Genomic DNA, 12,094 nt, shown 5'->3' with positions numbered 1-12,094 from the left:
AAAACTTAATATGTCAAAATTTTAAGTCCTCAGTTTCCAACTGGAACTTGATGTTTATTCAGTCTTTCCCATTTTAGTTTTATTCTATATACTTGGTCAAGCTAAACACTCAATGTTCTCCTACTGCTCACTCTCACTTTATTAGTTCCAAGCCATCAACAAGTTTTGCCAAACCTAGTAAATCATAAATCTTGAAGCATCCTCTGCCCCCCAAATTCCTTGCATTGTCCAAGCTGCCATTTTTCTCACCTGATCTTCTATGGTGGTTCTTAACTATATTTCCAATTTATTTTAGTTATTTTACATACAGATTTTTAATTTAACAGTATACCATTCTTTTTAAATTAAATAAATAGTAATTTTTTTCTTTATGTTTCAATTATCTCTGTGATAGTTACTTTAACAGATACGGCAGATACATGATGAGGTGGTACACTTTCCCTATCCACAGGATCATCGAGAAAACAAGGATTAGTGTATGAGAAGACAAGGAGAATAAGTGAGAAAAGTGTGGAAATATATGTGAAAATATAGTAAGAATATTCATAAGGATATTTACAATGAAGCTAATCAAGCTCAAGATAAAGGACTTCTCATTTACATAAGTCCATTCCAAAGCCCTGAAAGGGGTTCTAGAAATCTGTTTGCATGGTCATATGTTTTTGTAAAGTGTGCAGAAGTAAGATACTTTACCACAAATGTAAAGATCACTGTCTTTTCTCAGTCAGACTTCCCTCAGACACACATCCTTTTATCTAAGGTAGCATGGCAGTGGCCACAGACATTTTGGGGGAATCTGGTAATAGGAAGTTGGGTTGGAAATACACTTAGTTTTAGTTACGTGGGATACACTTTTGTGGTTCACAGTTAATTCATGTGTAGTTATATTCCTGCAAACTATTATGCAACAATAATGACTGCAAAGAATGTACTTCCCCTTCACCATGCCAATTCACCCATCATCTTGTTATAAAAATCAGGACTATACATTGTATGATATATATTCTGAATTTTAGCAACTTAAATTTAGTAAAAGTTTTCCCAAACTTGGATCATAAAAATTTACATGACATTATCAACAACAAATTTTAAAGAAGAAAATTTTCAAAATGCCAATGATAACAATTTTAAAAGAAATTATTTTTCTATTCTTAAAGAAATTTAAGATTATTGTTGTATAAAGAGGCTGAAACATGATTGTTTAAAAAGTATCATAGAATTACAAGTTATTTTAGTATTTTTACAAATACTATATTTACAGTATTAGCCTTTAAATTTTTATTTTCATTCCAAATAACTAATGAGACAAGTAATGGAGAAGAGAACAAAGAATCTAAACCAACACTTCTGGAAGCACTAGACAATGTCACAAGAAAGAGAGAAAAGAAAGAATCATTTTGTGAATAACAGAGGAAGATATTGAGGAAGTACTGAGAGAAATAGATATTCCTAGTCATTAAATGTAAGAGGAGAACAAAAAAAAAAAAATGGTGTGACACCATATTGGAATGAAAAATTCTAGAGACTCAGATATATCACCAATTAGGAGTGAGAAACCAGATCTTTCCATATATGTGTGATTTTTCTTTATAATTATTATAAACTGTAGCATAAGAGCCTATTAGTTATTGGTTAGAAAGCAAAGAAGGGCAAGTTTGAGAGTAGCTATTAGATTGTGAAAATATTTGATTCTCAGGGTGGTTAATTGTAGACATGGGGATATAAGAATGAGTTCATGAAAACAGAGAAAGTGGTAAAAATTGAAACAATATAATTTTCAAAGTTGGCTAAATTCAAGTTATTGACATTACTGAAGGTGTTCATAAGAATTAAACAATGGCCAAAGGATGTTTAATGCAAGTCTTGGTGGTGGGTATTGAAAGAGTATACCAAGCAGACAAAAATAGGATGAACAAATGTTATTCCATTAAAGAAATTTGTCTCTTCCGTTGATCTCACCTCATTTCCCACTTGGAAAAAATTAGATAAGTAAAATTATTTAAAATTTTAATTTTTTAATGAACAAAGATTTTAGGCCAATATTTTCTTTTTATCATGATAAAATTTAAATAAGATGTGAAATTATTTTAATGTTCTAATCATAACTTGATTTTTTTGTTCCCCTTAGCTCTGATTTTTTGAAGATTTTTATTTATTTATTTTACAGACAGAGATCACAAGTAGGCAGAGAGGCATGCAGAAAGAAAGGAAGGGAAGCAGGCTTCCCCCTGAGCAGAGAGCCGGATGCGGGGCTCGATTCCAGGACTCTGGGATCATGACCTGAGCTGAAGGCAGAGGCTTTAACCCACTGAGCCACCCAGGTGCCCCACTCTGATCTTTTAATTATTAAATTATTGAAATATTATTTGAGTTTCTACTATAGTCACCAATGTAAAAATTGCCTCTCTGAGGTCTCTGATACCTAAAATTTATCAGAATTGCCGACTACATGCACAGAAAAGATGCTTTCAAAGTCAGCCTCCCTAGATCTAGATGTGAGAGTTAGTCCCTAAATATATGTAATAGATATAATCTCATCTGAATAAACAGGAATGCTAAAGGAAGTGAGATAGAAGATGCTACGAGAATTGAAAATTTGAAATTATTGTTTTGTGTTTATTGTTACAATGATTTCCATTAACATTTATCTTATACTGAGTTTTGTTGTTACAAATGTTTATGTTCCTATAAACTTAAGCTTTTTAATCAGTGAAAATGGTTTTGTCTAGAAAATTTATTCCCAACCTTAAACTCTGATTATAAAAAAATTAAAGATATCTTAAAACTCCTAGATTCTGATCAAGCAGAGAAAAAATTTCTAGTGCTGAAAGAATTTAGGGCTGTATAGGCTGGATGAATGCAAATTAAGAAGAAAAGCAGTATATTCAACACCTTTGATTTTAGCTTGAAAGTAATGTTAATGACAAACATAAATCTCTGTGAATTTTCACATCACATTTCTGTCAGTTGTCTTAATAAGAGCATCTCCCATAATGTTAACTTTGCCTTTGAAGAAATGTCAAGTATTAGTTAATTTCCAATATGTTGCTATGGTGAGGAGTCCTTTGCTGTCTGCTCTTTGAAGGTAGTTAAGCTGAAAGGGTTGTGCAGTTTTCTGATTATTCTTGATTTTATTTGCAAGGCTGCATCTGGGAAGAAAATCTTCCTAAAGAAGTATGATATTCAACTTGGTCAGGAATCAAAACACTTTGAAGTGGCTCCTCACCCAGTGAAAGAAACCATCTGTTTGTGAAATATCTGTGAATGATGTCTGACAGTAAATATCAAGGAAGTGAGCGTTATATGGCAACAGAGAGCCATATACAGTTAGAGTAAACACTAACATTTCCTTCTATACATACATTCATATGGACATCTAATTTTACTGATAAATAGCAGTGATCGCTTGGCAGATCGAACCCATCACCAAATGCCTTTTGGCATCTGGGTTGGGATGTCTGTTATTTAACATCTTTAGAATGATCTAATGGGAGTGGATAAGAGGGAGTGTGGAGAAATGAAACCTGCTAGAACAGATTATTGAAGGAATTGTCCAGGTCAGTTGCCTCTCAGGAGATCCATTCCTTTTGATCAATAGATACCTTTATGTAATTCAACCTCTACACTTGGTGATAATCAGGAGTGCTACTTCATTTCTAGTTTCCTTTGATTAGTTTAGAAATCCTGGGTACTACATTTGGGAAAATAATTATTATGTTACTCCAGAGATAAACTCCATTAATATGTTTGTAAAACATCTTTTAGTTGTTGTTTTTTTTTTAATATTGTATTTATTTATTTGACAGAGAGATCTCACAAGTAGGCAGAGAGCGAGGCAGAGAGAAAGGGGGAAAGCAGGCTTCCCGCTGAGCAGAGAGCCCGATATGGGGCTCAATCCCAGGACCCTGGGATCATGACCTGAGCCAAAGGCATCGGCTTAACCCACTGAGCCACCCAGGCATCCATCTTTTAGATTTTAATCTATGTAAATATGCATATATATGATACAATACATATATTTATATGATTTTCTATAAGTATATTACATTTAAATAAAAGGTATAAATATGTATGGGACAACTATTTGTAACTTTTTCATATTAAATATATTATATGGAATATATTATACTATGTATTATTTAAAAAATAATTTTTAATGCCTACAAACCATATGTCCAATATTTTACTTAACCATTTTTCTTTTTTCTTTCCCAGTTATTAAATATTGTAAGTAATATTTTATCATATAAACTTTTGCAGAATAGTCATATTGTGAAAAATATTTTGACCACTTTTTGAATTATATCCTTAAAGTGGGATACTAGAAGTAAATAAATTAATTTTTGATGTGATTTTTAAAAATTTTAATAGTTAAATTTCTAATAGTAATATATGAAATATTTATACCATTATTCCAAGCATAATTGTTTTAAATTTCTACAAAATTATAGAGAAAATATTTATTGATATAATTCTCATTACTATGAATATTTGTGAGGTTGAATAGTCTTGACTCCTTTCATTTCTTTTCATGGATATTGTCAAGTCCTCATTTATAAGTATTTGTATCTTTTTACACAATATACAATATCATATGCACATGTATAACTCACACAACACAGTATTTATTTTCTGGGGGCCATTTTGTTCTGTTTTATTGGTGTACCTTTTAATATTTGTGATAGTAATACATAATTTGCCAATTATATTTATATGTTTTAATATTTAATGATAGAAGTATCTCTTTCAATATTCTCTTATAAGATTATCTTGGCCTGTTTTGCTCATTATATTTTTCTAGATTTCTTTAAAACTAAATTTCATTTTTTTTATCACTTAGTCCATTAAAGGACCTTTAGGCTATTTACAGTTTGGGAATATTATGAATAAAAGTGCTATAAACATTCATGTATAAGTTTTGTATGAATATAAGTTTTCATTTCTTAGGAATGAGTGCCTCAGATTTCAAATATTGGGCCATATGATGGATGCATGGTTAGGTTCCTTAAAGAAACTACCAAATAGTTTTCCAGAATGATTGCAATGTTTTATATTTTTACCAGCAATTTTCTCTGCATCCTCACCAGAATTTGGAGTTGTCACTATTTTTAAACTCAGCCATTCTATTAGGTTTATACAGTAAAATAGTGATAACTTATGGTGGTTTTACTTTCTCTAATAGCTAATGATGTTGATCAACTTAATGTATGCTTATTTCCCATATATATATCCTCTGCTGTGAAAGTTTTCTTCATGCTTTGTCTATTTTCTAATGGGAATATTTGGTTGTTTTAATGCATTTGAGTTTTGAGAGCTGTTTTATATATTCTAGATAATAGTCCTTTGTCAGATATGTGATTCACAAATATTTTCTCCCAGAGCTCCCAAAAAAGCTCATTTTTTCATTGTTCATCACAGATCAAAAGATTTTAATTTTGATAAAGCCCATCTTATCAACTTTTCCTTTTGTAAATCATGCTTTTAGTGTGAAGTCAAAGAATCATCCTTAGCCAAAGATTCCAAAGACTTTTCTATGTTTTCCTCCTTAAAATTTTTTTTTTTTTTTTTTTTTTTTTGCAATTTTACTCATTAACCATGGGAGGTAGCCCTCTACTTTACATTTTATAGCATTCTCTCCTCTGCCTGGAATCCCTAACATTGTAGATAGTCGCAAGGCCCAGAGGTCCTATAAGTATTTGTTCAACTATCACCTTCTCAGTGAGGTCTTTCCTGCCCACCCATTTAAAATGTTAAATATACTGGGTGCCTGGGTGGCTCAGTGGGTTAAGCCGCTGCCTTCAACTCAAGTCATGATCTCAGGGTACTGGGATCGAGTCCCGCATCGGGCTCTCTGCTCAGTAGGGACCCTGCTTCCCCCTCTCTCTCTGCCTGCCTCTCTGCCTACTTGTGATCTCCCTCTGTCAAATAAATAAATAAAATCTTAAAAAAATAAATAAAATAAAATAAAATGTTAAATATACTTATATCACCTCTGACCTTCCTTAATAACCTTTGCTTTTATATTTTTTATACAGTACTTATAATTTAGGAAATATTATGTTATTAATTTATTTTGGATATTTTTATGCCCTTCTGTGGTAATATAAACTTTTATTTACTAGTAAATTCTCAGATGTCTATTACTTAGTACAAAATCAGATATAATAAGTAATCCATGTAATAAATAAATTGATGAAAGGATTTTCACTAGTCCTAATGGTAAAAGTTAAGTTATAGTAATTTTTAAAAATTTTCTTCCTGTAAATCTCATAGTCGTCTCATAGACACAGGTCTCTCATTGAAGACTTGGGCATGGCTCTTAAATGTCCTTCCTTCCTTCTTTATTGGAAAGTGCATTATCCCTTAAAGATTAGTGCTGGCCTTTTGGTGTGCAATATTGATTGAATGAACTTAGGAATTCTTTTTTTAAAGATTTTATTTATTTATTTGGCAGAAGGAGATCACAAGTAGCCAGAGCAACAGGCAGAGAGCAGGGGAAGCAGGCTCCCCACTAAGCAGAGAGCCTGATGTGGGGCTCCATTCCAGGACCCTGAGATCATGACCTGAGCCAAAGGCAGAGGCTTAACGCACTGAGCCACCCAGGTACCCCATGAATTTAGGAATTCTTTTTTTTTTAAATTTTTTATTTTTTATAAACATATATTTTTATCCCGAGAATTTAGGAATTCTTAATGGATGAATAAATTATCCTCTTTTTATGAACTGCTGTTGTTGTCTGTTCTGGGTGTGGAGGGTAGTGAGAAATATGAAATGAAGCATTGTCATAAAGGACAGCATATTATATGGTATGGTACATCAAACACTCTTGATGTTTGAAATTAAATATTCTTTGCTGTTTAATTATCTCCAGTTGATTTGATTATTTTGCAAATATCAATGAACTTGCTGGGAAAATATATATCTTAAAATACTAACATAGATATAATTGTTTCCCTTTTTCTTCCAAAGAAATAAACATTTAACAGAGTCCAAAATATAGCAAGCATTATTATGTTTAAATTATGATTTGTCATTGTATGTATGTGTGTGTGTGTGCATGAGAGAGAGAGAAAGAGAAAACAAGTGATATATATTCAGTAGTGTTCATGCAGAAAGTGAATGGAAATCTAAGCTTTAATTCAACCAGTAATCAAAAAGAGCATAGTGATTATATTGCATGTCTATTCTCCATTATTCTGGGAGATAGTGTTGTTTTATTATTTATTCTTTTTTTATAGTGTTGTTTTAAAAGAGGTAAGAGACTCTCTTTTGCCTTTACTATGTCAAAAAGTAAGTCAATATACACTAATAAGTTTAATATTGTTTCACACTTTAAACCAAAAACTTTTCCTAAACATTTTAATTTTGTTTAAATTCTTGTAAACAACATATGAGCAGTACCAAGGTCATCAAGCTGCCAAATTGAGGGATTCGGGTTGAATCTATGCAATCTGATCCCAGAGCCCATGATCTTGTCTACTGCACTATACTGTCTTTTTATATCCTAAAAAGATATTACCAAACATAAAAAACAAGTATCATTCTATTTGTTTTTATTGATAAAAAAATTAAGAATAAAATTATTTATTTAAGGTAACTTTATAGCAATAAGCTAAAGAGTCTTTTGGTCCTAGTCAACTGTAGACATTTCAGTCTGGTTCTGTATGTGTCTGTGCGTGTGCACACATGCACACACATTTCCCATAAATGCTTGTAATAAGCCAGAGTTCTACAATGAAATAGAGAGTGATAAAAAACAGAGGAAAAAAAGCATAAATGATTTAATCTAATATGATAAGGTTTTTTTTTATAGATTTCCAAGGTCTTTTATATTTATATGAATACAATAAAAAGATTTCTATGAAAAATCTTTAATGCCTGTTTTACCTTATTAATTATTGTCATATATAACATATTTTATCACATAAGTAAAGAATTCTGTCTCTATGACAAAAACAAGTATTCAGTAATACTCATAGGGAAAACTAAATTTTGTCATACATCATAGTGTTCTAAGACAACTAGCTAGCTCTGGCAAAATATAATGCTTATATATTTTCACAGTGATCATTTTACATAAGTCTATATGAAAATCTAGTCATATAAATGCACCTATCTCTGTGTGCATTATTGTGCCTTACATATAGCCTATCATATCCCAAGAATATCTTTTCATAATCTATCACATATAAAACTGTGCTTTTTTTTCCGAAGTTCTTGCTTTGAAACCTCTGATGTCAATTGTTAAATTGTTCAGTAAGTCTACCTACCTGATTTTCCCCTACTTATGAGAAAATGGTTTTACCAAAAATTGACAGAATAAGCCAGTGAAATTTATCCATGCCTTATATGTTTCTATATCATGTATATTCTGCTTACCTTAGTCTTCTATCATTCTAAGAAAACATGCTTTTGAATATTCGTGTCATAGTTCTTTATTGTTGAGACAAATACTCAAATGAAGTTTGACATAGAGATAAAAATTTATGTAACAAAATAATTTTATATCAATCCTTTTCATTGAATTTATTATAAATTATATAAATCATTCATTCGGTTTATCATCTTAAATTCCAAATACTACTCAACACTTTTTTTCCAGATTCTAAAATCTCCGGGGAACACTTCAACTTTGTAGGTAATTCAATACAGGTAAAACCCATGACACTAAGAACTTGATACATGTTGTGTATACTGTATTTTCTATCTCAGTACTTCACTGTATCTAACCTTGTTTTAAAGAGGAATCTAGGCAGCTTACAAAACACACACATAGGGGTGCCTGGGTGGCTCAGTGGGTTAAAGCCTCTGCCTTCAGCTCAGGTCATGATCCCAGGGTCCTGGGATCGAGCCTCGCATCAGGCTCTCTAGAGAGCCTGCTTCCTCCCGTCTCTCTCTGCCTGCCTCTCTGCCTGCTTGTGATCTCTGTCTGTCAAATAAATAAATAAAATCTTTAAAAAAAAAATAAAAAATAATAAAATAAATAAATAAAACACACATAAACAGAAAGAAACAAAACAGAAAAAAACAAAAATCTCAGACCAAATATCAAAATAGTAGCTTTGAAATAAAGTCAGATTTATTTTTAAAGTTGTGGGTGAAGGGCCTCAAATGAGTGTTATAGTTCTATTTTATATTCAATTCTGAGTTTCTTGGCAACCAATACAAAATACAATTATATGGGGCCGCACATAGGAGGGCACTAACTGAACAGCAGTAGCCTTAGAGCAACTGGAAGAATGAACTGAACATCGTTTTATTTTAGAGATCTTCAAAGGCCAACTTACAGCAGAGTAAAAAAAGATTTTTCAGGGAATTACTAAAAGATGAAGTTAGTTATTGCCATAGAAGTCATTCTCACTGGGGTATTTTTAAATCTATAGAGGGGAGGCAGACATATACTGGTGTTTCGTAGAAAGAGGCTAGGGACAGTTGACATGCTCAAATGCACACAACAGTCTTGCAAAACAAAAGCTATCTGAGTTATAAGTATGCTGCTGGACATTCACCTAGATGGGAAATGCATTTATTGATACATTTAGCTTAAATGCTAACTCTGTGTCACATAAAAATGCAAAGTATTTTTCACAATTTACTCTGTACAGATGGTAACTATTAAATCAGTAGAAAATTTCATTTGGTTTGAAAAATGTATCAAGAATTATTTTTCTATTTTGGGAAAATCACATCACCAATTCAAAGGTATCTGCATCACCAAACTCAAATTTGCATTAGTCTGTTTCAGTGTCTGTCCCATTTGCCCTAGTTTCTGGTTCAGGGGGAAGGTACAAGTATGTGTCTTCTTCATTAAACCTCCCAGTGTAATCATGCCTACACATATTCAAATATTTTCTAGTTAGTCTAGAAAGTTATGATATTCTCTCTTGCTATTGAGAAATATTCATCTGTTTCAATATTATTGGATTCAATTCTATAAGCAATAATAGTCAATACTACTGAAAAATGACAAATTTGAAAATATGCAGATATGGTTAGCATAATTAGAATTGGAAGCTTATAGGAGATATTAACCATTGAAGAAGATTCAGTAAAATAAGTCATATGATTTGATTTAAATTATTATTTCCTCTCTAATATCTCCTTTTCCAGAGTTAGTATTTTTTCATAAGATTATCTGGTACACCAGAAATAAAATGGCAAATAAAGAATAATGGATAAGAGTTAAGTATGTTTAGAAGGGGCAAGTTTCATTTCTGAAATTTTCAGGATATAAAATCAATGCACAGAAATCAGTTGCATTTCTCTACACCAACAGCAAGACAGAAGAAAGGGAAATTAAGGAGTCAATCCCATTTACAATTGCACCCAAAACCATAAGATATCTAGGAACAAACCTAACCAAAGAGACACAGAATCTATACTCAGAAAACTATAAAGTACTCATGAAAGAAATTGAGGAAGACACAAAGAAATGGAAAAATGTTCCATGTTCCTGGATTGGAAGAATAAATACTGTGAAAATGTCTATGCTACCTAAAGCAATCTACACATTTAATGCAATTCCTATCAAAGTACCATCCATCTTTTTCAAAGAAATGGAACAAATAATTCTAAAATTTATATGGAACCAGAAAAGACCTTGAATAGCCAAAGGGATATTGAAAAAGAAAGCCAACGTTGGTGGCATCACAATTCCGGACTTCAAGCTCTATTACAAAGCTGTCATCATCAAGACAGCATGGTACTGGCACAAAAACAGACACATAGATCAATGGAACAGAATAGAGAGCCCAGAAATAGACCCTCAACTCTATGGTCAACTCATCTTCGACAAAGCAGGAAAGAATGTCCAATGGAAAAAAGACAGCCTCTTCATTTCTGAAATTTTCAACTTTCTTTATCCAAACATAAATTTAAATCTTAAGAATTTATAAATTCCTAGAAAATTACCCTAGGAGTGTACCATCTAAAATAAACTATCTTTAAAAATTAGATTATAAGAACTGTCACAAATGCAAAACTATATCTTCCATGTTCATGTATACTAGCACAAATTTAATTGTTCCTAGAAATAAATGTGCGATGTTTACTTTTTCAAAATTTTCCCTGAAATGTGGGCAAGTATGGAGTTGTCCACATTTGATTTTGAAGTTCACTGGAATGTTTGGTTAGAAAAATGAAAAGAAAGTATAAATCTTTAACCCATGCACAGATGTTTTCAATAAGTGTATTGACATTATCAATGATAATTAAATTTTCTTTGGGGGAAAGGTTTCCTGTGCTGCTTTTATTATTGTTATTTTATAATGGTTAAACTTAGGTCTTAGAGTAAGAGCAGATACCCAGTAGGGAGTTCTAGCAATTGAGCCTTGCAGAAATAGCTAGGTTTATTGTATAATTTAATTTAATTTTTATTTTGCTTTAAAGTGTAAGGCAAAAACTAAAAGATAAAAAAATTAAAAATGGGATAGCAAATGCATATAGTATTCAATCATGTGTCAAATCCTACTTTTCATTTTCAAGCAATAAATGGCTCCATTCTTGGATCAAATATTCAAATAACACTCTATGTACTAAAAAAAAAATTTTTACATAAACCTTGAAGTTAGAAATCCCACTCAACCTCCATTACCTAGTTCTATTCCCCTTTTCCAGAAATAAATAAGTAAACCCATTGTTTACTTTGTTTTATAGTTTCCCAGAACATTGCCTACACATAGAGCTACATACCCTTTACATATACAAGGGACAACACTTGGGTGATACTGTAAATAATATTTTTAATGTAAATTTAAATTATATTCTGTAAATTCCCACATCTCCACATAACATGTATTGATTATATTCAATTAATTATAAAATTGGCTAATAAACTAAAATAATAGTTTATGTTTTCTAAAATCAATTTCATTAGTTTTTCTGATGTCCATTAGCATGGTAAATTCTTTTCCACCCCTCACTTTAAATCTGGAGGTGTCTTCGGGCTTAAAATGAGTTTCTTAGAGGCAACATATAGATGGGTTTTGTTTTTTTATCCATTCTGATACCCTGTGTCTTTTGACAGGGGCATTTAGCCCATTAACATTCAGGGTAACTATTGAGAGATATGAATTTAGTGCCATTGTTTTGCCTG

This window comes from Mustela lutreola, chromosome 1, assembly GCF_030435805.1.
Source record: "Mustela lutreola isolate mMusLut2 chromosome 1, mMusLut2.pri, whole genome shotgun sequence".
NCBI classification, from domain to species: Eukaryota; Metazoa; Chordata; class Mammalia; order Carnivora; family Mustelidae; genus Mustela; species Mustela lutreola.
This window is presented reverse-complemented; position numbering follows the sequence as displayed.